General features: G+C 40.6%; 1 protein-coding gene across 1 annotated transcript in view; it reads left to right on the top strand.

Annotated features, from left to right (window-relative positions):
• Positions 1–6620, top strand: part of CA8 (carbonic anhydrase 8) — a 49697-nt gene extending 43077 nt beyond the window's left edge. Inside the window, exon 9 of the mRNA XM_040545704.1 lies at positions 5906–6620. The gene's annotated coding sequence lies outside the window, so the exon portion shown is untranslated. The remainder of the gene's footprint in view (positions 1–5905) is intronic.
• Positions 6621–27289: the final 20669 nt, after the last annotated feature.

The raw sequence follows: 27289 nt of genomic DNA, 5'->3' as shown, positions 1-27289 counted from the left end.
ATTGAAATCAAGGAGATTCTTTTAACAGAAGGCAGTAAGACCTGGTTCTAAAAAATAACTCACTAACACAATATTGAAATAATATTTTCTCTTGAAAATGATAAGCTTTAATTTATTTTTCACTGAGCATAACCAGTAAGCTAAATAATTTGATCTCCGATGTGCTGTCTTGAAAGTGTACATCTCAGACACAGCTTCTTTTATTTTGTAAGTATGACGAATAAATATAAAAGAAACTTCTTTTATTTTGTATTTATGAATTGTATTCCAGCTACCTATCTACATCACTCCAGTTCTCCTGAACATTTTTTTGACTGATTCAGAAACTCCTGAAAAAGCATGTTTTTATGTACACAAATGCATGTACACATTCATACATATACACGCATCTTTAGTAGCCCTCAGATTGTCAGTAGCTACAAGCTTATCCAACGTCGTGTAAATTATGTTAGCTGCAATGACCTTGGATTAAAGACTATTCTGTGTTTTCCTAGTTCCTGTTTCCTAGTTGTACATTCAAAAGCAGAGGAAAAAGATATAAATGTTGTCATTAAAACACCAAGTTTGTGCTAGGCCTGAAGAACAGGAAGGGGTAATTTAGGGTGGGAGGAACAGTGGTTGCATGCTTGATACTGCAGAGATTGCATGATATCATGAGGGAATAAAAGAGACTGCATGCCTAATACCACAGAGACTGTCTGCATGATGTTGTGAGGTATGACCAAACAAGCAGAAATTGGCACAGCATTAGGTTCACAGCATAAGGAGAGGAGGGAGGACAACATGGTGACTGTATCTGGTGTGTTTTGTGAGTGCAAATCGCTCGCTTTTGAAGCTACTGAGCTGAGCTTGTGGCAGCAAAACTATGCTGCCCTTTCTACAGGGAATCGAACAAGAGATCAGCATTGCCAGTGGGAATGAGCTATCGCTAAACAGGTAGTGGTATGTTCCCCTCTTCGTGGCATTGCGCATTGTACGGTAGCAGCAGAATACAGTATATGAAAGGATATTTAGCTACAGAGTGAGCTGTGGAGCTGTGCCTTGCCTTTGAGAAACAGGGTTGAGTGGCATGATGCTTAGTCTGCATTTCTTTGCCTAAGTAGATTTCAGTGAACTTCACATTTGAAAGGAGGTTCACATTACCAATGGCTGTGTCATTGCTCTCAGTTACTAATAGCTTTTGTGGTTCCTAAAGTTCACAAACAAGTTGCTCCGAGGAAGTTCCAACACTGAGGAGTTTTATGGTTTCCTGTTGTGTTGATCAAGATCTGGAGTGAGCTTTCAGCAGTCATGCATCATTATGCTACTATGGCCATTCTTCGCCTTTTCCTGGTATTAAAAACAAAACAAAACAAAAACAAAAAACAGAGGTTATCAACACTAGCTCTTTAGAAATAAAAACAATGATTTCCTAGATCATTGTGATGAAATGTGAATAATTATGCTGCTTTTCATCAAGTGATTTTTCATCAGTCATTATTTGTCTCCATGAGGTCAAGTTTTGTTCTTGAAAGAGAATTGGTTTAATTGTTAAGTTTCGGTCTTTGAAAGACACACAGCATCATGCTATCAACACAACCAACTATTGTTCTTCTGTTTTTGAGAGCTTACGTATGGTGCCCAGCACACTGCTGCCACTTCAGAGTACTTGAGAGTGTGCTTACGTTTGAGTGACTACAGGATAGAGAGCCAAACACCTTTGGCTTGTGAGCCACACATCATAATTGGAGAGCTATTGGAAGCATACTACCAAAAACTTTGGAGAGTTTAGGGGATGGAGAGCTTCAGGAATGGCTGAAAACAACCTTTTCAGGTTGCTTCCCACTACTTCGTTGCAACAGAAGGAAAAGGGGTGTGCATTGACATTGCAGATTAACCCTGTAATGTCAGTCTAACTTGTTTTCCCGCTGCCAAGAATTCAAATTAGGGAGCAGCAAAACACTTTTGTTGATTGTATGACATAACTCTGAAACAGGAGACACAATTTAAGGATTCAGTAGCCACAGGCAACTCAAGAGTCATAGACTGGTCATTACTGTAGTAGAAATTTGTGCTGTATCCAGGCCAGAGGATCAGTACAAGAAGCGATCAAGCCATAAATGAGGAAGAAAATAATTTTGAGTTGTAGCTGTTTCCAGAGTGAGTACCATATTGGAATTGTCCTTGCTTAATCATTTACAGATCTCTTTTTAGAAAAACCAAAGTATTGGAGGAACGGGAAACAGTTGAAATCTCTTAAAAAAAAAAAAAAAGAAAACAAAATATTGTGCTTTCTTTTGAAAGCTAAACAAAATCATAGGGTAGCCTAGGAATCAACCCCCTGCTATGTGCTTCAGATAAGATACTTCATGTTAACAAAAGCTCCCAAATTTCTTGGCATGTGCCTCTCTATCAACACCACACGTTCAACACCACATGTTCCCCAATGCACTGCTATCATCAGCCTTTTTATGAAAAAAATAAAAATCAGAGTACAATTTCCAGCTGCTTACCATAACTCATGTATGGTTTGTACACTACTGCTTGGAAACTGAAAACTTAGCGAGGAGCACCTGTCATAAAAAAACTTTCTCACAGCATGTTTATTGGCAATTTCAGCATGAAAGCTAGGTGGAACTCTGCCATGTTTTATTCACTTATGGGGAAAATGCTGCAGATCAACATCGAGGCAAAATGGTCAGAATCTTAAATCATCTCTAATTGAACTACACCTGATTTTTAAAGTATAGAGACTCTAGATTATTATATGTAATATCTAGTAATGTAACAGCTCTCAAATGCGTCTGACTACAAAAACAGAGAAGAAAGCCCACAAGATGCATTCCTTCTCCTACATGGTTGTACAGCATGTTAGGAAGTGGCAGCGTGCTCTGTTTTGCCTCAGTGAAATCACACAAGGAGTTTTAGCAAGAACATTATTACTCCATTGGAACCAAGAATCCAGGGATTCACAGATCTTTATTCTTATTGGAAATTGTAATTCTAATTCTTTCATATGGATGAAAACAATACAATGAGTAGGCATACAAATTCTTGCTAAGCAGACAGCAATGTTTTGAAAATAAATATCAAATAAAACTGATCAAGTTATTTGGGTTACTGAAAATATTTCTGCAACTGATAATTCTCATTCAAGGAAGAGAACACCAGCAGTGATTGTTGTTAGCTGTATTTTATAACTAAGACCAAATTTTGTGACAGAGCAATCCTACAAAGCAGAACTTTTTGTAATTTTAATACCTTTTTATGCAGGTCCAGAACTCAAGAGAAACAAAGGTACACTTTAGTTAGCTAGATATTGTTAAATGCCCACAGAGCTAAATGTACATTCTATAAACTGTGATCTTTTCATGGAAAGAATTACGAAGAGTTGCAAGAAATGAGGATTCATAAGGTAGTGGGACACTCTGAATCCATGCCTCACCATATTTTCAGGTGCTGCTTTTAGCAAGGTATAGAATGATGGCAGTGTGTAGTCAGTGTTAAAGTGATTTTGCTACTCATGTCCTCTGAAGGTTTTTAACTCTTAACAAACTTTTTAGTTTAACTTGGTGTTGAGGAGGAGGCAAGATGCTTCTAACAAGGAAAAAAAAATAGAGACATTGTGTGAGACAGTAATGGTAAGGAATATGCTAAGACAAAAGAGGTAGAAAAGCTCTCTAGAAAGGAGATTGACTATTTTTATGTAGCAGAAAAAAGGTTTTGATCTTGTATAGTGATTAACTATAAGCCTAAGGCGGCTGCAGTGGGGTATCTTGCTTCCTCCCTATCTGATGGAAAGGCATAGCATTGTGGCCATCCTATTTAATTTCTCAGATATGTACACTTGATGACACTGATTCTGAAAAAAACCTTTTCTTTGAAGATGGTTGTCTGACCTGTAAAGGACTCCCCCAGAAGCAGTGGGGCTCTATATGCAGGACTTGACCCAAGCAAAGGAGGTTTAAGAGACAGAAATATAAGTATAAACAAGCAAGTCATCTAGGCAATTTTTTGATTATAATATACATTTGTACAATTTTAGCTCAACCAAAAACTCTTCAGAAGAGTAAGAGAAACAAGTACCTTAATATATGCATAAAATATTAGTCTGAATAGTATTTTACTTGGTTATATATATTGTGGACCAGTGCTATTAATTTAGCATGGTAGAAAAATTAGTCTTAAATGCCAATAATGGGTAAACATGAATAACACCACCACCAATATATACAATTAGTTTTTTGTCAGACAATACAAAGTATTTCCGTACAGCCACAACTGAAATCTTCAAGCTGGCTCATAATTAGGCTCCTTTCCAAAAGTAATCCATTAATACAATAGCTGCCCAAATCCCAGTTCAACTTAATTTCACTGACTTTGATTTTTGGACCAAAAGCATTAAGCTTGAACTAGTGAAAAATGTACGAAGTGTGCATTCAATTAAGGAGTAATTAGATACTCAATCACCCTTACATCACACTAGGGATTCTCCAAGAAAGAAGAGATATACTACTCAGTGCAGTGTATAAAACAGTTTTGTTAATTAGTTTAGCACTAATTGAGATTGAGAAAACGTCACTTTGTCAAAGCATTAGTTTGCCTACACGGAACCTTAAGAATACAAAGTTTTTGGTTCTTCTGAGCTCGTTGAACTTCTGAGCTTACTTTGATTTTTCAGTCTAATACCTTGGTCCAGTATCTTCTGTCCACACAAGAGAAACCTTTCTTTTCAGGAAGGGGTTGGTCCCTGCACCATCGTATCAGGAGCCTACTGGAAAATATGCCAAGAGTTTTTCTAGAGACTGAGAATAACTTGCTATAGTAGTATACATTTTTTTTCCCCCCATGTTGTACCTTTATACCAAGCCTCACGAAGAACTGGGAATCCCCTGTGCCACTGCATGAAGTATGTCTAAAACCAGCTGCTCTGAGAAGGCCTTACAGACTCCCTTAGAAAGTAGCCATTAAAAAGTTCTTCAGGTTGACCATCAAATGATCCTGTTGCCAAACTGCATGATTTGGGGGTGTGTTGTGTAACTAGGGAGCGTACAGACATCATTGCACAGTTTGTCCTGTGTGTAGACACCAAATCCTTGACAATACTGTAGGAGACTGACAGCCTCTACAGTCCCTTTCTCCTTAAGGAAAGGAGTGGGAACTCTAGAGATGTGTTGACTGTTCCTGCAAGCAGTTGTAGCCCCAGGTGATCATTTGCACCCAAGCATTTATAGATTTCATGTGTATACATACTGAGCCCTAAAATAACCTCAGGAAAAATGAGACTTTTAGTACAACAGAATGAAATGTTTTGTCACTCTCATACCTACCACTTCTGGACGGGGGCTACGTGAGTAGCTGATTTCCTAAGGTTAGGCTGCAGCACATGAATATGTGTTTGCATGAAACCAACTATTAATTTATCTCTACTGCTAACAAGTAAGAATATTACTGCTATTAGGAGGGTTAAATCGGGCCTTTGCTTTATCTCTTGAGCTCGTCTGACTCCCATGAGGGCTGTGTGCTCAGCATTTTACTTGGTAGGTCCCCATAGATGGTAACAAATTCTGGGTGATAGTATATTTTCCTTTCTACTTTACAGCTGTGCTCTGAACATTAGAATCAATTACCTGATTGATTCAGAAAGCCAATTGTAAAGCTTTGTTTCAAGTTTACCGCTGCATTTAACTTTGCATTTTTATTGCCATTTCCTCCCTTGCTATTAAATCTTCCACCACTGGCTTTACCCTGAAAGAGAAGAATCAGGACCATTATGTCCATGAAGTATATACCCTGAAACTACCCCCACCTGCTGTCATGAAACCCCTGCTTTTAGTTTTCCCTGTCTCCCTGGCTGGACATAAACAGTCTTTCAGACCCACTGCAGAGGAATTTCAGTAACATAATTGTTCCATTCTCTTTTCAGAGAGGGGGAAGACAATGCTCCCACAGTGCCCTTGGATGAGAAATGGAAACTTTTGAGGCTGCTGCTTCAGTTGAACCACAAAGCCTGTATTGTTTGTCTTCATCTAATTCAGCCTTGATAGACAGCTGTGACAGTTGGTCTGTCCACACGGTCCAGTGAAATTCTGGGAATGGGGCAGTACATTAAAAGAAGAAAACACATTAAATCTTCCAATTCACACTGTTAACTATTTTAAAATGGTAATTATCATTGCTTATATAGTTTCTTTGCCATAGCATTCAATAGTGGTCTGTGATCCAAACAGAACTAATTTTAAGCTTGGTATGAATGTTAATATATGTAGAAGTGCTCATTATTGTCTTGAATGTTACATTTAATTTTGTTTTGTAGCATTTCTTGTGCTGTCAGTAACCATCTTTTCTGTAGAGGGGAGGTGCATTCTGTAAAGTTAAAAAAACATTGGTTGTTCACAGAGAGTGTTATACAAATTCTGAATTAATTTTTGGGCAGAAATGAACACTTCTCTGCCAAACCTATGCACTTAACATGGTTTATCTGAATAAAGCTGAATGGCATTTGCAATATTAGGAACCTTATTCGAATAAAGAACAAATTTAAAATAAGGAAAATAACCAGTGTAACAAAACAGAACCGTCTGGATTATTTTCTATTTGGTGAGTCATGGAATTTTGCAAAGAAATGTTCAATTCGGGCAGAAAATTATCAGCCTTTGTTCTCCCATGAGTTATGACAGTTCCATTTGTTTCTGCACATTGCTGAGGATGGTGGTCTGGGGACCTGCTCTGCATGTCCTGAGCTTGCTGCACAGCATGGGGGTTGCCACACTGGGCCACACATGGCACAGACAGAGCTCTGACAGAGCCCAAGAGGTAAACTCAGCCTAAACCAGTTAATCAAGCTCGTAGCTTCTGATTCCTGCAGAACAGGTAGCTGAAAGACAGAGATAATAAAGTGGTGGAAGGTAGCTTTGATCACCATGGCTATCAGCGTGGTCCATTTTGCTAGCACGATGAGGGCAGGCTTATGGTGAGACCTACGTGAGTGGAAGAATGCCTGAGTGCAGATGGCAAGCTGCAGGCAGGGCACAATGGAGATGAAAACAGAGGATCACAAAGCGGAGGTTACTCCCTCGGAGCAGATTGGTGAGTCATCAATCACAAAGCCAGCACTATGCAGTGGCAAATGCAGTGTCACAAGGCATGCTTAATCCACCTCTTCAAGGGCTATAGGGAGGGCTGCTGCTGAATAATAAATTATAAATTCTCAGTCATTTGTGCGTATGTTAGGGTCAACAGAAAAAAATACAACAAACCCCCACACTGCACTTGAGCTGGGTGAGAGGGAGTGGATGCTGCTCACTACTTCATGTGCTCGTGACTGTATGTACTGCAGAAACATTTGCAACCTTTGGAGAGACACAGCCGCCCTTGATATTGCAATAAATGCATATAAAATATGCAGCAAGCAGCCCATCGTGAAGTCATCTATTTAAGAAGCTTAGCAGAGTTGTAATTGGCAAATTGCTTCTTGGACCTATGGAAACTCACATTTCTTAGGGTTTTGCTTAAGAATATTCCTCCACCTCCTGCCCAAATTTAATGAAATATAAGCACATTCTCTAGTCAAGGGGCTCAAGATTTCAGTACTGGCCAAAAATAGGCTTTCCATCTGCAATGTCCCAGCACTTCAAAATGCCAAAGTAGCAGCTTCACTCACTGGCTGCTGCTCCTCTTCCTTCAGCAATGACTCCTCAAGCAGCTGCAGCTGTAACCCAACCCCAACAGCAGAGCCTGGCTTCCTCTGGGTCTATATCTTGCCACAGCACAGGGGGGAGTCTGCATAAGGTCTGCTGTACAGAGTGTCTGCTCTGCAATGGCTTGGCTGGATTGTCTGCGGTTTTTGACAGTAGCCCAGTAATTTATTGCAGTTGTCAGGTTTGGCTCTAAAATAAAATTAAAATAAATATAAATAAATAAAAATCCTAGGAGGTGGAAGTCAACGTGTTTCTGCGTTGAAGACCTCTTGCTATCTCCTTGCACACAGGAATGAAAGAACTGTCCAAAAGTGGAGTGAACCAGATTCTGAACCTGGCAATTCCCAGGTTCCATGAATTGCTCATTCGGAAGATCTTTTCCCTTTGCACAAAACATATTAATAACTACTGGGTATTAACTGAGGGGAACTGTAATATTAATACAGCAAATATTGATGTTATGATGAAATCTGAAGTAGTTTATTCTCTGAATAAACACGTTCCTTATCTTGGAGCTGGCTGATATTATTCTGGCTTTGAAATACAGATACATTGCAAAGCAAATGATGTAATGTCTCCACTGAAAAATTGAAGTCCATTGCTTACTTTTCCTGTGCTCCCTTCCTGTGTTTGCTGTTCTTTCCTGCATTGCCTTGGACAGTGAAGTTTGAGTTGTATAAATCCTACTGTGCAGAAACTGAGGTTAGAAAACTTGTCTCGACATTTGTGAATTTTTTTTTTTTGAAGGCTTGGCTTTAAAAAGAAAAACAACACTAGTAAAAATACTTATAATTGTGTTTTGTCTTTAGACCCAGATCTAATTATAACAACAAATTCACTCCCCAAACACACCCATTCTAATTACAGATTGGTCAACCCACATTCATGGTGTGCTGGGAAAAGTTAAATTAGTCTTTCTGGTTTCAGTAGGAATCTGCGGGGAGGAATTTGCAGAAAGGGCTCTCTGTGTATTACTCCAGTTACACTGCACCCATGAGAGATTTTATTGAGTGTGGCAAGGCTCTGCTACTCTTCAATTAGAGTTCCACATGCCTGCCTTTGTATTAACGTTTTTAAGAAATCATAAGAATTGATAAAGGTGTTATAAGGGTAGTGTAAGGTTAATAATTTCCTCTTCAAGCCTGTAGCCATGAAAATTCTTCTGAATTAGATTTCTATCTGCACTGGAAGTATTTTAAAAGATAATTATTTATGTCTATGATGTACCATATAATTTTAAAGACTTATTACAAATGTGAATTAGAGGTTTCCAGGAGGTGTTGAGGCCAGAAGAAATTCACAGGTATCAGTTACACACTTGCTGATTCTGAAATTTATGACATCACACAAGCAGCTATATGCCTCATGAGGCAAAGGCTGGCTCTGCAGCCGTCATGTAAATTTTAGGATAGCATAGGGAATAAGAAGAAGCCCAACTTTTGGGAGAAGACAGGTGAGCTGGGGCAGGATGTCTGCTGTGGTTGATCTTCCCACTGCAGGTGATGTGCTCCTGGGGTTTCTCTGTAGTTTTCTGGAGCTCCCAAGGAAAACTCGGAGGCCTAAAGTACTTCACCTGTGTTCAGACTTGTGTTCAGAGTGCTTGGCACTCTGGGCTGTGGTCCTGGGCATGTAAAAATGATCTTGAACTAGCTTTGGGATGTGTTCTTCCTTCATATACCATCACTGTCTGCTGAAATGAGAGGTGGCTGGAGAACCATTCACCACATCTCCTGAGACTGGACCACGCAGAATGTGTTCGGAAGTGTTTATATACACATTTATTTATGAAACCATAACTATCTGTCATTGTAAGCACACATCTCTGTGAGTATTCATTATCTCTAGAACACTATACATAGAAATACTGCTTTTAAAACAAGAACAGTTTAAAAGGAAGTTTAAAATTGCTACTTACTTAAAGCTAAGAAATTCCAGTATGAGGACTGTGTGCCTAACATCAATTCACCGCCACTGTATATGATCAGTTGGTGTTTGTATGATTGCATATTTTTCCCTTTGTCTAATACCTAAGTCCTGTTTCCTTCTCTTTTCCCTAATATTCATTATTCAGTCCCAGGTCCTTTGTACTGGATGGTGTTCAAGACTTGCTCTAAAGAAATAATCATTTCTTTTCTCATGGGGCATTCTTTCTTAGAGCATTTGTTTGAATGCTTCATATGTATTAATGAACTTATCTTTACAAGCACTTTGAAAATGCCTTCTCCCCTGTATCAGCTGAGGGACATTTCTCTGATCACAGAGCTGCTATCCGTGCAGTACCAGGCATAAGAAGCAGAGCAGTCAGCTAGTTTAGAGAGAGACTCTTCATATTGCCCTGTAACATGTGGTCATTGTCCAGGAGAACGTGTTATGACTTTATCTGCAAAGTTAAACACTTAGCATTGATTCAGTAGTCAGGTTTCCTCTTCAGCCTTCTCCCTGATAAATTCGCTGAGCTGATGACTTCAACTGCAAGGTTTGTTTTTCAGTGCTGGGTCATTTTTTGTGGCCCTTCTGTCCAGTATCTTCACATCCTTCTCACCAGTGTTCTTGCCATGCTGTGTACAGAGGCAATATCAGCTTTTCATTTCTGCTTGTTATCTCCAGAGCCTGACCCCATCTTGATTTAAAGAGACCCTTCTCCTCCCCAAATATCAGGCAAACAACAGAAGATGGGTTCTGAGAATGGGAAATATTAGGTAAACTTGAAAAGAATTTGCCCTATAAAGTGCACAATGAGTTATTTAAGCCTTGAACAACAAAGAAAAAAAGAAAGTGTAAAGATAGAAGAGAGCAAAGACAGCATAAAGGAATTTCCATAAGTGTCCTTTCCTCTGTCAGAGATGTGGTTGGAAATATTCCTTCTCTATTTCCATCTCAACTCGACTGTGTTGGAAGTGGCCCATTCTGGGTTGAAAGTGGCCCATTCTGATGAAGTCACAGCCAGCCCCCAAATCAGTGGTTAGAAACCACTTCTAGGAAGCCTCATTCCCTGAGCCTGCTGTTCTGTCCCTCTCACACCAGTGCCAGGGAAACGGCTGCTCCTCCTTGGGCAGCACACAGCAATCCTTATCCCAAACCCCGACTGTTCACCACATTCCCTGTGGTTTTTCTTTTTGTTCCCCCAGGAAGACAAGAAAGACATACACACACTCCATTATTCTGAAAAGTGAAGCACTTGAGAAGGCTGGAGTTTCAAGCACGTAAGCAACTCTTCTACACATTATTTAAGACAATGTTAGTGTCTGAGGTGGAGACGAAAACATCTTGATCTTATATAGACATAAACTCCCTGCATCCCTTAGGCTTTAATATAAGTATACACTACAAACAGTGCTTTCTGAAGTGCCCCCCATGTAAACATCTGACAGTGGTGAGCTTGAAACAGATGAAAGCTATAATAAAGCAGTGAAACATACAACTGCATATGATACACCATGTCAGCAGTATTTTAAATAGCAGGTATAAAGCAATTCTGGAAAATATTTTTGTTTTGTTTTACTTCATGTTGTGAAGATACCTTTTTTTTCTTTTTTTTTTTTGATGCACTACAGGTCAGCTGGAATTGAATGTCATTATCTTGAGTCATAATTAGAAAAACACTTGATCTCTTTACTTGTGTTATCTTATGTGTGACTGAGCAAAAAGAAAAAAAAATGTAAACCAAAGGTAGCAGAAAGATTTATTCATGGCTTAGAAACATGCAGTAATTCACAAAGATAAGGAGATGTTTACTCAAGAGACGAATCAAAAACAAACGCAAAAAACCCTGAGAGCTGTGTGCTCTTGGCAGGGAAGTTGGTAATGATTATCAAGTGCATGATTCTCAGTGTGAAAGTATAGGCTGCAATTTAGCAGATGTGCCACAGCATTTTGAACCTTCCTGATTTCTTGGCATTGTATGTATTGACCACCCCTAGTACAAAATTCTAGAAAAACACAAGGCCAGAGCATGTCAAAATACCTGTGATTAGGGCCATAGTGAATGGCAAATGGACTTGGAGATCCAAATAATTTGTTTTCAATAGAACCCGTGGTATCTGGCCTTCAGATAATGTGACTGTGCAAAATTTTTACAGGTGTCCAGTAAAGATGTTTAATTGCACTATGTTATACAGCCACTAGATGTCTGCATACTATAGAGCTTCAGGCAGGGTTTGGTCTAGCATAAAAGGCAGACGAAAATAATTCTGTATCTGTGGATGTCTCTCATTGTATCAGTCAGGCATTTTTTTTTTTCCTAACCTCTGCCCCTTATTCAAGGACAGATCTGTAGGCAAAGAGATCGTCTACAAGAAAAAAAAATAAAAATATATATATATATAAAGTGAGGCTGATTTCTATTAAAAACAGAAAGAAAACTGTAGATTAAACCATTTGTTGAGATCACATCTACTAGGATAAAATTCAAAAATAAACTCTGGAAATCAAATAAAAATTACCGTACCTGAGTTGGCACAAATTCCAGTTAAAGCAGGTTGCTTGGCTCCAGGAGCAGTAGCAACCTGTAGCAGAGACAGCATAAGTCTGGCTACGGCAGTGATGTGAGGGTGGGTGTCACCTCAGTGTTAACACGAGGGTCCCTGATGGAAAGCATGACACCCAGCATGGGAAGGGGGCAAGCTCACCGCCCCCTTGGCAGAATCCCCAGCGGCTTTGTTAATACTAAAAATAAGGCAACCATTTATTACTTCAAAGTGACCTACATGTCTTTTGGGGATTCCCTCTCCTGAACATCAGGAAACCCCAGCCTATGTGGGCTGCAGGTCCGGCCCGGGGCCTGCTCCTGCAAGGGCTCTCCATGGGCCGCAGCCTCCTTCAGGCCACATCCACCTGCTCCACCGGGGGCTCCTCCTCGGGCTGCAGCGTGGAGATCTGCTCCATGTGGGACCCATGGGCTGCAGGGGGACAGCCTGCTCCACCAGGGGCCTCTCCACAGGCCGCAGGGGAACTGCTGCTGCGTGCCTGGAGCCCCTCCTGCCCTCCTGCTGCACTGACCTGGGGGGCTGCTCACAGAGGCCACCCTTGCAGCCCCCCTGCTACCAAAACCTTGCCACATAAACCCAGTACATATAAACACATTTCTCACAGGATTTCCCCAGGGCACAAGGATCTTCTGCCCCTTCCTAGGTGCTTGCTGTGTTGAGGTTCCAAGATCTGGATGGAAAAAACACCTCTTCACCTTCAGGACCCTTGCCACTGCACAGTGGGAGATTGAGGGATCATTTGCAGTGTCCTATAATGCTTGCATTTGAGCTCTGCCTCCTCCCTCCATGGCCTCTTGACACCTGTTCGTGTTGCTTTTGTGTCTGTGCTCCAAGATACAACCTCCTTTTGCTTTTCCTTGTCTGATATCTTCCCTTGCTGGTGTAGTTTCTTTTCCAAATGCATTTAGTAGTGGGTGGCTGCAGAGCACAGATGCTTTTTCTTGTGCTACCTGATATTATAATATTTATCATTTCCCAGGAGGATTTGAGCTCTGTATTGTGTTCAGGCTTTCCTTGTTTCTTTACAGCTCTTGGTTAGTTAATCAAGTAACAGTTCCTAAATCCAGTTTCTCATTAAAAAAATTGAATCTAATATTAAGTATTCATTCTCATTTTAGAGTTGATTACCATAATTGTGGTTAGTGTTCCATCACAATTAACTGTGTTTTTAATCACTAAAAGGCTAACAAGCACTCTAAAGCTCATTTCACACTGATTTTATTTGGTAAATGCAGAGAAGGAAGATCGTTTTGGTGTCTTGTGGTTATCAGGTCCAGAAATTTTCTTCCACGGTCCTTAACAGTCAGTGTCAAATTCTATCTTTGTAGCCTACATGAAGCTGAGGGGCAGAGCACTGAGGATATTTATCTGTTTTTAAGAAGTGGAGGTGCAACTGACAGGTTGCTGTTGTCACTTCTGTTTGAATTAGAGCAGAATCCTCTTGTCAGGGGAGACCTTATTGCTCTCTACAACTACCTGAAAGGAAGGTGTGGGGAGCTGGGGGTCGGCCTCTTCTCACAGGGAACAAATGATAGGACTAGAGGGAATGGCCTCAAGTTGCGCCAGGGGAGGTTTAGGTTAGAAATTAGGAGACATTTCTTCTCAGAAAGAGCAGTCAGGCATTGGAATGGGTTGCCCAGGGAGGTGGTGGCGTCACCATCCCTGGGGGTGTTCAAGGAGAGGTTGGACATGGTGCTTGGGGACATGGTTTGTGGGTGACATTGGTGGTAGGGGGATGGTTGGACCAGATGATCTTGGAGGTTTCTTCCAACCTTAGTGATTCTGTGATTTCTGCTCTGTAACATGCTCTCCCCATTTGCAAAAATCCTGAAATTATTTTCAGCAAATTAGTTGCCTTGAGAGAAAAGCCTACAGTGTACTTAAACTTGGTTTTACAAAAGTAAGCTTAAAAGCTTTGGCACAGGGTGGGATGGAAACCTTTGCTTTTCTTGCTTTTTGTTTTGTTTAAGTAAGGATTCAGTCGTTAAAATATGAAATCTCTTACCTTATGGAATGTAAAACTCTTGCTACTAATGACAGACCTACAGACCTTGGGAAGTCAGACTCCATGACGTTTGCTTGCATCACTTGTAGGTGATGCGAGAAAATGTATCTCCCTCCTCTGTTCAAAGCGGGGAAAGGTAATATTGATGCTTATGTGGCATTTGTAAGCAAACAGCTGAAAAGCGTACCCAATATTTAGAGATGAATTTGGAAATGTGTATGCACTATCAGGTTCTGGATGTTTTATAGACCTCTTTGACCTTAATATGTGTTCTTTTCATGAGCATAATCAATATATGTTTTCTTAGGAGAGGCAATTCTACAGCTTTCGATTTTTGTTTTGGTAAAAGAAGCATTCAAAGTCAGTCTGTGACTAATGCAAAAAAATTGTCTATCTTCTAAAAGTTGTACAAGAAAAAGTAATTTTTATAGTTATACCTAGCACCTTTTAGAAAAAAAAACAAGCAGCCCAAATCTAAAGATGTTTCACTAGGAGAATTGTTCCGTGTTTATACCCTACAAGAAGGCATGCTTCTAAATTTTCGAAGTTCACTCCAAGATGGATACTACATACCTGACTTGTTTTTGAAAACTGCTGATAAAGTCATTACTTTCCATTAACTTCACAGGTAACATAATTCAAGAATGTTGCAGCAGTATATATATATATATATATAGTTATTTAGAATACATCAAGTAACTGAAAATAAAGTATTTCAAGAAAAAAAAAAGTGTTTTGATGAATTTACACATTCAAATCAGCCAAGTTCCCTGTCCACTTCTTGATGAGCAGGCATCAAGTGTGCTCTGAGGGAGAGGGAACTGCATTTGTTCAGATACCCTGCTCTGCTGTAGCTTGGAAATCACGAGTCCATCAGAACATGGTCTCCATTGCACCAAAGAATTCCAGATGACAGTTTAGCTGTGATGGACATCTACATCCCGGTGCAGACCCATGTCACCTAAATATGAAGCAGTCACACCTGTAAGTGGAGGACATTTGGAAAAGGAAGGAAAGGAGTTAGAAATCTGTAAAGTCTAAACCTGCTCTCAAGAGTTCTTCAGTTACTATTTTAATGTGATCATGTGGCTTTTTTTTTTTTTTTATCTTCTTGATCTCTTAAATTGTCTTTCATTAGATTTTAATGAGATTTTCTTCTTCTCCACCATATAGAGTCATCCCATTTACTGGTACATTCAGCCCGTTTGATTCCAGTTGTACAGCCTTACATTCAGAGCTATAGTAAAAATATAGTCAAGTCCATATGTGAAATTCAGACTACTTTACCAAAGTGATTTGCAATTACTTACAATCAACCAATATTAAAGCACAAAGGTTAACTCTGTCTATTTAGCACAGACCACAGAACTTCATCCAGTAATTCCTTCACCAGTTGCAGAAGCTTTTATTGACCTTCTGCCTAGTCTTGAATTATGTTTAATCTGTATTCTCAATGCTTTACTTGTGGTAGTATGTGTAGCCATATTTGCATTACATGCAGTTTTGTGCATGGTTTTCATATCTTTTGTTTCATGTGCTTTTTTTTTTTCTTTTCTTTCTTTCTTTCTTCTTTTTAAATCCAGTATAATTCTTTTTTTCCTCATCAGCTTTCTTAAGAATTCCATACTTTTTGCTTTCTTCCTTGATTTTTTCTGTCATATACCATTTCTGAGAACAGGGTGCATGCAAGCTCTGCTTCCACAGAATAAGATCTCTCTTCTCCTGGATCATGCCATGCTACAAATCTGATCTGAGTGAGACATGGGCATATTTCTGATGAATTAGCCAGAGTACAGGGTATGGATATATGCCAGATTTTATCCCAACTATGGATAAACAGATGATGTGTACTCAGCACAAAATTAGAGTGGGCAGGATGAGCTAAAAATTGATCTGTCAAGACAGATTGAAGTTGTACTAAGAATTCAAAATATTTGGAACAAATTTGAACTGACAGACTGAAGTTGTTTTAGTGTTTTGTGTCATATGGCCACGGGGGTTTTGATCTTGTAATAAGCATCTTAAAACGGGTTTACCATCTTGTCTAAGTATAACATCAGTTTTAGCAAAGTAATAACCTTCCTGATATTAAGACCAGAAAGAATCCTTTGGGTAATTTCACCTGATTCGTGAACCACCTGGTCAGTAGAGTTTCCTTCATTGATCCACATTGTGTTCAACAACCTCCCATCATTCTCTAATATCAAGGACCTGAGATATAAAATAAGTGAAGCATCCAGCAATACAACGTTTGATCAACACATCGTTTAGGCTGCATATGTCTGGGATTTGCACCTTGAGTCACCCTTTCATTCTGGGCCTTAGCAAACCTTTTAGCTTAAACACAGCACTCCTCAACCTGAGTCTCGTCACTCCCTGAGCTCCCTCTTTTTGGAGGATGTTTAGCCCAACACACTGGTTTCCTTCTGCCAACAGGGATTGGGCAGAGAGAGAGCTCACTGCTTGGCTTGTCTCAGTAGCCCTTGATGCCAGCAGCCAAATAGCCACCAGCAGAATAGAAAGAGGAGCTTAGACAAGCACTAGTCTTATCAGGGAGAGGCAGGCATCCTGTATTTGGCTGGTGTTTATAGCTTAAGGTAAGGCATCGGTTGTGGAGAAGAGACAGCTGTGGCCAGTGATTACCACACTGGGTTACTCCATTGCCTGCTGCCTCCCAGCTGAGATCTGCATTTGGCTGTGAGAGGTAGACCACTCTTGTAGGGAGTTAGCAGACTCAGCATGTACAGGCTCAAGTCTCAGTCAGGCACAGTGTGGAGACCTGAAGTTGTGCAGAGGTATGGTCTCAAGTTGCACCAGAGGAGGTTTTGATTGGATATCAGGAAGAATTTATTCATGTAGAGGGTGGCCAAGCATTGGAAAGGGCTGCTCAGGGAAGGGGTGGAGTCCCCATCCCTGGAGGGATTTAAGAGATGTGTGGACGTGGCACTAAGGGACATGGTTTAGTGATGAGACTTGGTAGGTTATTTGATGTTTGTACTTGATGATATGGAAGGTCTTTTCCAATCTCAATGATTCTATGATTCTATGAGATGCAGCGTAAGAGAGCACTGCCTACACCAGAGACTGCAAAATGAAGCAACCTATGGAAAACCCTCTCAGGCCTTACCAGGGAAAAGCACAAGTAACACTGAACTCTGAACTTTATGAGCTTATTTTTATCTTTCCTGTCTGTGCAATCAGGTGATTGATGTTGAGTGAAGAGCCAAAAAAGGCTGCTGACTACTTTAGATAGGGACACAGTTGTCTTTCTGTGGATATGCCAGGAGTCACAGACGTATTTTTACTTTTTAAATTTTTTAACAAAGGGATCAAATAGGAGTTTAATTATGTATGAAAGTCATGTAAGTGTTCATGCACTTCTTGGGAAAATGTTTATCCATTTCTATCCACTTTTAAAACCCTTGATCTGATGACATGTGGATTGGATTTGGCCAAAGCATAGCGCTTTTCTCTGAAAGTGACTCACCTTTTGAGTCTAGTCCTGCTCAGGACTGGTCTCTTACATAACACCTCAGGTAAACCGTCTGTGAGCAATAGGACAAGGACTGGAAGCTATTTATTTTCTGCTTATCAGGTTTGTGTTATACTTGCACACATTTTCCTCTTGCCAGAGCCATAGTAAGCCATTCTAGTACCCAGGCAACTAGGTCTCATAGATTGCCCATCCTAATAGTGCAATTTGAATAAATATTTGTCCAAATACTTAAATGTTCAAATACTAATTAAACATTAGGGTTGCACGCTCTACTTATTGATTGTTCACAGCAAGTTACTATGAAATTACATCAGTTCTGCCTAACCTTGTAGTCAGTCTTTTGAAAGGGGGATTGTTCGTATGGCTGGAAATGGATGGACTCAATGGTACTTGCAGTGAGACCACCTCTGTTTTGGGAGAAAAAGGCAGAGCCACCCCAGTGGACATAAAAGGCCTCGTGGAGGTCTGAAGTCTAACTGCTGAATCCATGGCACTCAGCTCTTGAGCTGGAAGGACTTCATGAAAATGTTTGATCCTTCCTGGATCACTGAGGAAGGTCGTAAAAGGGTAGGCAAAATAATGATTCATTCTCCCTGCCTGGGTGAATCCAATGGGAATACCTTCAAGCAGGCTTGTCTGGAGCATTTGTTCCCAGAAGAGGTCTCCCCTTGCCATGCATGAGTTCTTCTACCCGTTGCTGCTATCAAGTTATGGGGATGGTGAATTGCACTGTCTATTCCTATACCTGCACTGAGGCAAGGGTGACTGATGGATATTGGTACAAATTGCTTTAGAGAGATTCATGTGTGAGCCTTCCCTGTCTTCTTAGTAAGCCTTTCCTCTGGACTAAATGTGCTCACTGTCTCCTCCTGTCATCCCCCCAGTCCCTCTTGGGTCCTCTTGGGTGTGGACATAGTATGGCAGTTGCGTCATGAAGACTGGTGGCTCCCTGGAACGGCAGGGCAGGACCTGGAAGCCCATCCCATCCCACTGCCCAGCCAGGAACCAGTCAGGGGCACCAGGGCTGCCCCAGCTGCAGGCATTTTGCACCTCTGGTGGTTCAGCCAACCTCCCATTGATCCCTGATGCTCTTCTTTCCCTGCCTCTCTCTTCCATTATGCAGCTCACCCTGGAGGACAAACTCATCCCCAGCACAATCAAGGCTCTGGGACTGAGAAATCTGCACAGCTTAATTTCATGGCCTCATCAATGTGCCTTGGGAAGACAGCATCTGATTAAGTAGTAACTAATCTCCCTTTGCTATTAGAGTGAAATGTAATACAGTGGAACATTTTGTACATTACCTGTCTATCTCCCAAAGTTAGAGAATGAAGAAGGGAAAAAAAAAAAAAAAAGGCAAACTATTTTTTGGGTAGAATAGGAAACCTCCTGATTAGAAAAAGAACAATTTCAACATCCTCTTCAGATGATCATGCTCTAGCCAATTTTAAATTAATATAATTTCACACTGATTTCATAGCTCTTTCTTCATTCCTCATACACATAATTAATCTGTAATTGACATCGTCCTTCTCCAGCTCCCAGCCCTGCTGCTAGCACTGCTGGGCTGGTGTGCACAGAAAAGCAGGGAGAGGTGAAGGGATCTCACCTTGCTGCTTCTAAACAGCCAGGCTGTCACCTTCTGCTAAATCAAACTTGTACATCCTAGCGGAAAACGACTTCAATAATCTTTACATTGCCCTGTTTGCATTAAATATGGAGAGTCAGGAATATGTTCATGTCTACATTAACTCCCACTCTGGAGTGGGGTTTTGCCTACTGCGCCTTCATGAGTGACAGCTCTTCACAGAGCACTGCAGCAATTTCCCCAAGGGAAAAGGTAAAAGGGACAAGCAGAGAGACCTATGCAACTTTAATTCTTTTCCATAAAAACGTTAAGAGTTGTACTCCTCGATTTCAGACAGCTGAACAGCCCAGCAACGTGCAAGCCTCAGAGCCGTGGTGTGACAGTGCCATCAGCTGTTCTGAAGCCATATAGCAAATAGCCCCGGGCTGGCGTCCCCTGCCCCGGCAGCCAAGTGGTGGGGGCGACCCTGTCCCTCCTGGCTGGTTCCGGGGACCCCCCCCCAGCAAAGTCAGAGGTGCCTAAATTGTAGAGAGGCAGCTCCAATCCACCAAGGTAGAAAACTGAGAATCAGTTCTCTACAAACCAAACTGATGTTTCCAAATGTTGCCAGCAGAGGATGTACCAAGCACATTTTTTGCTGGATCAACATATAAACAGATCCAAACAGCCAGATTTACCAGCAGAGGTAGCATAACTTCTGTAGAGACACAGGAAATTTCAGTGTAAACAACAGTTCATGAAAAAGATAATACACAGAGAGAGACAAGGAAGTTATGCACTGTTTTTTTCTGATATGCTTATCCCACTAGCTCTTGACTCATTAACATATTAAATGGTAAATGCATTTCTGATTTTGTTAATACATCATTAATACTGGGAATATCTATGCTAGGCCACTTCCAGTATATAATGCAGTCTCTTGCAAAGACAGCAGCCATTTTGATGGCTGAATATTTTTCATTGCAGTAATTCATCTTTTGGATCTGGGATAGTCAGCAGTTTAGGCACGGGGCAGAATAAAAAGTGTTTAAAGAGACAATGGTTACTAGACTGAAGGACTGACTCAAAAGGCATTTGAAAAATGGTTGCTATAAAAAGGAATGGTAAGAGCATCAACTGTAGATAACAAGACAGCGTTTAAAATTGGTGTTTTAGAGAAAGATCTGTAATCTTCTCAAAGAGAAATGTCAAAGACTACTTAATGCTTACATCCTGTATCAACAAGAAAGTATATATTTTTTACTGAAAAAAAAAAAAAAAGAACAGATTTTCTCACTGCTTTTTTTCTCCTTGTTACAGAAACTGAATATTTCTAGGAAGCCACAAGTATATTTCAAAATATACATTCTAAAAGTGTATAATATAGTGAAATATTCAGAAAGATGCATTCTGCATTAATTCTGTTTTCAGACTTCATCAATGGTCTGGCTCTGACAAGTCAGTGTCTTTCTAAGTGGCAAACCTCTCCCTTCAGTGGAACAGGATCAAATCTTTAAAAATTTATTTTTAAATGAATTATTTGTCATAGCATACTGAAATGAAAATGACTCTTTCGAGTCATTTTACCTTCTCTACCTAAACTGAGTTATGTGGTTGTGATTGCTTCCTAGAGCTGACTGTGAGTAGTTAGCTCATGTTTATGTCTCAGTGTTTGTTTAGTCACAAAGTCTCATCTAGAAGGAGTTATTAACTTTCTGAAACAACCTGTTTACTCAATACATGTTCTCTCTGTATTATGATAAACATGAAATTAGATGGATTAATGAAATACTCATTGGTTTATGTTGAAGTCTGCAGAGAAGAGTTATTCTGGATATAGGGGAAATTGCAGTTATCATTTATTTGAATGGGTTTGTCAGTATAAAAATTATCAGAATCATTTTCTCCCAATTACAGTGCTCACAGCATCTGTAATTGCTGTAGTAAAAAGCAGTGGATGAAAAGATTCATCTTCCATATTGTAAATACAGTCAGGTTCTTTCAACTGGCAGCATACTAGGGTTCATTTTTGTAAACAAACATGCATTTTTCCAGTTATTGGTAATATCACTAGTGGCCTAATCCTGTCACTTTTATCTCAGTATGCAAGTGTTAGGAAGCTTGAATGTTGCAGTAAATTTGTTTGCTAAGCAGACAATGATAAAAGTATTTTTGTTACTTCTTTCAAATGGCAAATAAAATCCTATCTGAGTACTTTATCATACTCTTGTTTTCTCATGGTCAGCTTTTCATGTTTTCTCCGTGACTGCTGGAGCTATAGCAGACCTGTAACACACCAGGCACCTTCATCACTTCCCCTGAAAGCGGGAAGTCATGTTTCACCCCCTGCCTCTGCAAGAGCAGACAGAGGGAATTTGGAGGCCTTGGCAGCTCAAGTCCCTGCATATACTTGGGAAACACAGAATATCCCAAGTTGGAAGGGACCTATGTTAATCACAGAGTCCAACTCCTGGCTCCACACAGGACCGCCCAAAAATCAGACTATGTGTCTGAGAGCGTTGTCCAAATGCTTCTTGAACTCCAGCAGGCTTGATGCTGTGACCACTTCCCTGAGGAGCCTGTCCCAGAGCCCGATCACCCTCTGGGTGCAGAGCCTTTCCCTAACACCCAGCCTGACCCTCCCCTGTCCCAGCTCCATGCCATCCCCTCGGGTCCTGTCGCTGTCCCCAGAGAGCAGAGCTCAGTGCCTGCCCCTCCGCTCCCCTCGTGAGGGAGCTGCAGGCCGCCATGAGGCCTTCCCTCAGCCTGCTCTGCTCTGGGCTGGACAAACCAAGGGACCTCAGCTGCTCCTCATACGTCTTCCCCTCTAGACCTTTCACCATCTTTGTAGCTCTCCTTTAGACATTCTCCAATAGTTTTATGTCTTTTCTTATGCTGTGGTGCCCCAAACTGCACACAGTACTCAAGGTGAGGCCGCACCAGCACAGAGGAGAGCAGGACAATCCCTTTCCTTGACTGGCTAGCAATGCTGTGCCTTATGCACCCCAGGGTATGGTTGGCTCTTTTGGCTGCCAGGGCACACTGCTGGCTCATGTTCAACTTGGTATTGACCAGAATCCCCAGGTCCTTTTCTGGGGGGCTGCTCTCCAGGCTCTTGTCCCCCATTCTGTACATATAGCTGGGGTTGCCCTATCTCAGGTGCAGAATCCGGCACTTGCTCTTGCTAAACTTCATGAAGCAGCCCTCCAGTTTGTCAAGATCTCTCTGCAAGACCTCCCCACCCTTGAGGGAGTCAGGAGCGGCTCCTAATTTAGTGTGGTTTGCAAACTGAGTTACTTAGTATGCATTCAAGTCCTGCATCCAGATAATTTATAAAAACATTAAAGAGAACTGGCCCTACCTTAGCTCATGCAGTTCAAAGCTGGTATCAGAAGCTTCTCATGATACATTCCTGAAAATCCCTTAGCTCTGAGAAGTTAGGATGTAACAACCCTACTCTTGACTGCCTTTGAATCTTCTCTATGTCTTCTATTTGAATAATACAAAAAGAAATCAAACACATCATAGAAGACATACATATTTATACACAACTGAGCAAGCAAGATCCAATCAACATCTAAGGCATGGAGGAAGAACACAGTTCAAATATTAGTATTTTTTTTTTTTTTGTGTTCGAACCTGACCATCTGTCCTCCCAGAACCCATTCACATAGGTCCCAGCACACTGGTGGAGGTGGAAGGTCTCCTCTGTTACCTGCCTGAGACAGATTCCTGCATCCAGAGCAGCACAATCTCCAGTGCAGCCTTTGAGCAGGGCTGGGAAAGCCTTCAGTCCCCTCCTCTGTCCTGCTCCCAGTACCCACACCCAAACCAGAATCCAACTCCTTGTACTCAGGAACACCTGGAGCACATCTCTTTTGCACTTTCATTAACACAGTATCCACAATGAGGTATTTTCACTTGTGCAACTAAAGGGTAGGCAAACCCCTGTGGAGTACAATAGCTACGGCAATGCATAAGAAACTCCATCATCCAGGTAAACAGTGGCAGCCACCACTGGTTAGGGCAGCCTTTCATCCTGGCAACACATTTAGCTTAGGGGTTTTACACATATTCCCCTAAAACTGCAATCCTTTTACAGCTGTGATGTCAGAAACACCCAAAGCATTTTGGTTGGCTTGCTGTGGGAGATTTCAGTTATACTTCCTTCAGATGGTATTCTCCTCTGCAGTGGACATATCTGGAGCCAATTTCTAGTGTGCAACTTCATCCAAAACCTCACTGTAATCACTGCCACTTCTGAGGCTTCTCAGAAAGGGTGGTTGACAGGAAGCTGTCCAGTTACATGAGATTTAACACATCTTTCAGCTAACTCTGAGTCCTAAATGAGAAATCTGCTAGAACATGCAAAGACATCATGTGGATTTATGATAGTTGCGTGAGGACTCTGGAGTCATAAACCAATGAATGGATTACAATGAGATAAATACAGTATTTTCTCCTGCCAAATGCAATTCTGTCCCAATACATTTCATTGCATTATTTAATTGAAAGCAGCTTCCATTTTGCTCAACCCAGCAATATGAAAGTTTAAAAGATAAGCCACATTTCTTTGTTTGAATACACTGTCAAATGTATTTGAAAATAAAATGCTCAATCACGATAATGTTAAGTCTACTCCTTGTGTTTGTGGGTTTAAAATGTTAAACCTAATAATACTCTTTCTTTGAAACTGGGCCAATCCTGCTTCACTTGAAGTCAATGGGAATTTTGCCAATGACATACATGAAAGCAAGGTTGGGGCCTGTATATTAGCTTCAGTCTTTAGGACTCAACAGGAGCCCAAAACTTCCACTTTGTGGAAATTAAATATTTCCAACTGCACTGAGCTGTTTCTTGCAAAAAGCTGCCACATCACCAGAAAAACATTAAAATAAACTCTGACAAAAAGTGAAATGTATATATATATATGATATTGCTGCCAGATTCTGAAGTTTTAAAGCAGTAGTGCTAAAGTGGAAAAATGCATTTTAATATTATTATTTTTTTTTCAGGAACAGTTGCATTTTTCCAAGATGTGAGACGCAGCCTCAGTCCTGCAGACAAATACACACAAGAACTGCAAAGCACAGATACTGTCTGCTGTCTTCAACAGGCCTGTGTACAGTTTGGGAGCCCATCTACACAAAGTTACTGGGTAGAAATATCCGCTGCACCTGCTTCAAAGATTTTCTGAAGAACAGTATTTTAAAATATTATTATTAAAATTATAGATGCATATTTGTATTGCTGATATGCTGGTATTTCTAATTTTGACTGAATGGTTAGAAAGGAGGGTGAAGAAAGTTTTATTTTACACTTTTATTGCCAATTCTAATCAAATTAATTTAATCAACTCCCAGTTTTTATGAAATCCTAATACACTCAATAGGCAAATGAAAGACGGACCTGAGAAGTCTAACCATACATGGTGAATGAAGAGCCCTTTCAGTGTTCGGTTCTTTTGAGTAGTAGTCATCACAGCTCATGGAAAACAGTTTCTGCATTAGGACCATTTGCTTTATGAAGCCCCAAGTTACTTCAACTAATGCTTTAATTATGGCCTGAGAATGCAAGCAAACATGAAGGAAATCAAGAGAGAGATGGGGTCAAAAACACTACCTTACTTTATTCATCGAATTTAAGATGACTGTGTCCCCATACACCTGACTTAATCTCCTGGTTTTGGAGAGGTTTCCTTCCCCTCTTCAATTAGCAAGGAGAGAACTCAGAGATGAGCACTGCAGCCCAGGAACAAATTAGGTGCTTCCAATAATAAACACAGTGTCACTGTCCCTGTGCGTCTCATCTCATAGGACTGGCATGCCTATAAGGCTCAAACTGATGGCTTATATGTGAACAAGTTCAGAAAAATTGTAAAGATACTTCAGAAATAGATTAGTACATGTCATAAAAGTATTACATTTTACCCATGTTTTCTCTTTTGCACACTATTTCATCACAAAATATTACTAAAGGTCATGTTCTGGTTGCTGTGATATACAAGACCTCCCTTCCCCATGTAATCTTGAGGAATTAGTCTGACCACCACTTGAACACCCCCCATCCAGCATTTTGTAAATTACTGAGTAGCTTTGCACCCTTTGCAGGGAAGCTTAGGGCATTTATCCTCTCCTTTCCTCCACTGATATCACCGTACCTGGGGCCTGATTCTCAGAGACTTGGCATGTCTACAGATCCATCAGGCTTTGAGAGCTTCTGAACAATGACACCTCCTGAACACCAGCACAAGCTGTCTATGTGGAGTTCTTTCCACAGCAGGATGTGCATTTTCAAATTCAGTGTGAAGCATACTAAATGTGCATTATTACATCTTTCTATGAATTAATATGTATGTCCTAATAAACCTTTCTCACTTTGGATGGAAAATGATGGATTTTTTTTTTTTTTATTTATCTGGGAAAGATGGAGTTTGGGGTACAATGCAGTGGTTAAATAATTGCCAAGTCGCCATAAATACATTACTCTATTTAACATGCACAATCTTACATTCAATCAACTGATGATACAAGCCAAGCAGAACTAATCAAAATATTGAAGGTGGGTGCTTGCTGCCAGCATCTCTTCTCCGTTTACCAGACGAGCTATTTACAAACCTAGAATGTGAGCTACTTAACCATGAGTGAATTGTGTTTTTTAAAATAAAACTTAGCTAAAATTAAATAAAAATGTTCACTAAGGAGAGTTAGGGAGATGTAGGCTGACTACAGATTGGATTTTCAGTAGGCATATCATTCACCAGTGATAATATCTTCACTGTTTGCTGCCATTATAAAGACCAGATATCCATTGTTACCAAGAAATGGATATTATCACTAGCTTCCCCAAAATCTTAGAAAACTGTGTTGAAAATAACCTCCAGAGTTCATACGCGCACCTCCTCCACAGGACCAGCTATACTGAAACCTTTGCTAAGAGATGTTTATCAAGCCTGCTGTCATTTGTCTGATGTTGCAGCCTCAGACCCTGTGAGCTGATGCAGATCTCTTCAGATGATTCCTCCAAGCAGGAGGTGGAGGGGAGCTCTTAGGTGATTTCATTCTTTTGAGCACACAAACATAAATGCATTTCTTTTTGTGATATCATCAGGAGAAAAAGGCAAATGTAAAGGAAATCTGTTATTGAAATGCACCAAATTAGAAGGAAGATTGGTGACGTGTTAGTCAGATCTGTCAACCTGTTTTTCTTCTACTGACAACCTTGCTCTTTCATTTTGGGCAGCAATCTACTGATTCCTCTATTTGTGACTCCCTGAGGGGCTGGTACATGCTCCTGTATGGCCAAGGGGTCTGTGCAGCTGATGGCACTTGTGCTGTACCCTTGGTGGACACTCTGAGTGCCTGCAGGTGATCCCTGCAGGAGACCAGGGCACTCACCACACCTTAGAGATGCAGTGTAGGCTGTGTCCACCAACCTGAGTTTGACGTTTTGGTACTTGTCAAGTGACAAACAAAGCAAAAAAGCAGGAATCAGGAATATCAGCCTGGTATTTTTGGCCTGCTATACTGCACCATCTAAAAGCCTGATAGTTATTTATGAGTCTGCCCTCATAACAGTGATATGTGAGGATGAGTATCATTGTCTACAGTTTGGATGTGTGGAACTTGGGTGCCAGAAGGCTGAGTTTTCTCAAATTTTTGGCTTATTGAAACATTTGGATGTCTGTTTGTACACACATGTGAGAAAAGAAGTTCCGCTTCTTCATTAGAGGAAATAGTTTCCCTCAGGCTCTGAAAGCAGTGGATGTTTGTTGACCTCCTCCGAAGGAAAAACAGATCCAACCTGAAAGCAGAAGGTAAGTTTTTTACTTACTGAAGCTTCTCTCTGTCATTTGTACAATCTTTACAGAAGATTTCAGATTTGTTACTTCCACCAAGATCATTTCTAGACAATGTGTCATTCTTTCACAGTCACCTATTTGTGCTCAGGTGTGTAACAAGACTATTTCTTTACCTATTTATTGTCTTCTTATGTATGTGGCAGTTAATGTGAAAAAGAATAAGGAGACACTTGTGCATTTTTTTGAATTTTTTT

This window comes from Cygnus olor, chromosome 2 (assembly GCF_009769625.2).
Source record: "Cygnus olor isolate bCygOlo1 chromosome 2, bCygOlo1.pri.v2, whole genome shotgun sequence".
NCBI lineage: Eukaryota > Metazoa > Chordata > Aves > Anseriformes > Anatidae > Cygnus > Cygnus olor.
Note: the sequence above shows the minus strand (reverse complement) of the source record. Positions and strands in the feature narration are given on the sequence as shown.